Source organism: Chiloscyllium punctatum, unplaced genomic scaffold, assembly GCF_047496795.1.
Source record: "Chiloscyllium punctatum isolate Juve2018m unplaced genomic scaffold, sChiPun1.3 scaffold_359, whole genome shotgun sequence".
NCBI classification, from domain to species: domain Eukaryota; kingdom Metazoa; phylum Chordata; class Chondrichthyes; order Orectolobiformes; family Hemiscylliidae; genus Chiloscyllium; species Chiloscyllium punctatum.
Genome location: NW_027310093.1, coordinates 30,001 through 32,500, shown reverse-complemented (window position 1 = coordinate 32,500; position 2,500 = coordinate 30,001). Strand labels below are relative to the sequence as shown.

The 2,500-nt window shown below is 35.8% G+C and overlaps 1 pseudogene; it reads left to right on the top strand.

Moving 5' to 3' along the window:
* LOC140472551 (28S ribosomal RNA) overlaps nt 1-2,500 on the top strand; it is an 8,815-nt pseudogene that overhangs the window by 4,332 nt on the left and 1,983 nt on the right.

The following is a 2,500-nucleotide window of genomic DNA, read 5'->3' as shown; positions in this document are numbered from 1 at the left end:
TAAATAAAAAGAGTAAGAATTGTGAAGAGGAGGGGAGCATAGATCAGGAAGTGATAATTAATAACACTAGTGTGAATGAAGATGTAGATAATAAGGAGGTAGAGACGGAAAGGATAGATAATGTGGGAAAGCCACTTGAGAGTATTACTCAAGAGGATAAGGATAGAATAGAGAAGTTAGTCCACAGTGAAAAATCACTGGGGGATCTAATTAAAATAGCTGAAGAGGAATTAGGTAAAAAGAAAGATAAATTTATGGAATACGAGATTATTATGGAAAAAATTATGATGAAAATAGGAAAGGAAAATAAAGGGGTAATATTTAGGGAAGGGAATAAGGAAAGAGGAATAAAGGTAAAGAATAGTGAGAGAGGAAAGAGAGGTAAAGTGAATAACGCTAAAAAAAGGTATAGTACGAAGAAAGGAAGGTTCAAGGAAACGCAAATCCTTTATAAAAGGAATAGACAACATTTGGCAAGAACCCTAATGGGGGCTCCAACTAAAAGTAAATGTCCCTTGAGTAAAATAGAGTTAGAAGAATGTTATAAAATTAGACTCTCTAGGGCAAATGAGAAGAATAATTTAAGAGGATTTGTGAAGTACGAGAAAAGAATTGAGGAATCAGAGGAGGTGATCCTATTGGGCCCGATAACGGTAGACGATGTTGATCAGGCCATTAAGGCGACAGACGTCGATACCGCGGCCGGGCCTGATGGGATGACCTTAAAAGATTTAATTAATATTTTCAATAAAGATAATACTTTGTTACCAAGGCTCTATACAATCTGGATCAAAACTGGGAAAATTCCAGACAATATGAAACTTAGTAGAACCGTACTAATCCCCAAGGTAAATGGAGAAGAAGAATTAAAGGATATTAATAATTGGAGGCCTATAACAATTGGTCCCATTATTTTAAGATTATTTACTAAAATAATAGCAGGGAGGGTTAATAAAGTAATTAGTCTAAATAAAAGGCAAAAGGGTTTTATGACCGGCGTGCAAGGATGTGAGGAGAATATTAAAATCCTAGAAAACATCATCAAGGGATCAAAGAAAAGGAAGAAAGAACTTGCAGTGGTCTTTGTTGACCTTGCAAAAGCTTTCGACACAGTCGGTCATAAACTTATTTTAACAGCTCTTAGAAGACTCCATTTCCCGATTTTATTTATTAAATTAATAACGAATTTGTATGATAATAATTTTACGCAAATCGAAGGTTTTAATTGTAAAACTGAAAGAATCAATATTTTACGGGGTGTCAAGCAAGGGGACGCTTTGTCACCGATTCTTTTTAACATAGTGATGGACCCGCTTATCGCGACCATCGAGGATAGGCAGAAAGGAGTTATGTTAGGACAAGATGGTAAAAGCTGTCACTGCGCTACTCTAGCTTTCGCAGATGACATTGCATTAATTAGCGATACTTATGAGGGAATGAAGTACAATTTAAAACTTGTAGAGAGGTTTTGTAATAGCACGGGAATGGAGGTTAATACTAAAAAAACTAAGGGTTTTTATTTTAGTGTTAAAAATAAGACTATTATTTATAACGATACGGTAAACTGGAAGCTAAATGATGAGAATATTCAATTTATTGATCCAGGGCACACAGACAAATACTTAGGTGCTAAAATAGACCCATGGATTGGTGTTAGCCAATCAGATTGGGAAAATCAATTGAATAAATGGATTAGTAATTTAAAATTATCCCCCCTAAAACCGGTGCAAAAATTTGAGATTTTAAAAACTTATTTTATACCCAGGATATATTATTACTTAATTTTATCAGAATCTTCCATAAATTACCTAAACAAGTTAGATAATATAATCAAAAATACTGTTAAAGAAATATTACATCTCCCGCAATCAATCACCGATGGAGTTTTATACGCCAGATGTCGTGATGGCGGCCTTTCCCTGAACAGATTGGCAACCTTTATCCCAATCTCTATTATGAGGAAATATGGGACGCTTTACAAATCCTCGGATGAAATTATACATGCCTCGTTTCAATTCGAGGGGGAAAGTATAGCGGAAAAAATGCGAAAATTAAGTAAAGTAAAAAGATTGGAGTCTATTTGGAATCCTAACATCAATCAACAAACGGGAGAAAATAATACTGTCGAAGAGGATAGTGGAGATGAACTGGAAGAGTTTAATAGTGCTAACTACGGCAATTGGAGGCGAACAGAAGTGGATAGATGGATAGCCCTCCCATGCCAAGGAGCTGGCGCCCACTATTATAAAAATGACAGTATCTCGAATAATTGGTTAAAGAAGATCCAATACATGAAGTCATCGAAGGTGATTAATTCGTTATTACTGAGGACTAATCTGTTTCCGACAAGGGCATCCTTGTCGCATGGAAGGCCGTTTAAGGTGAAATCTTGCAGGAGGTGCAATGAAACCTCAGAGACATTGGCTCATATCTCTGGATGGTGTCCGTATGTTAAAAACATGCGGATTAAAAGACACAATAGGATTGCAGAAGAACTAGT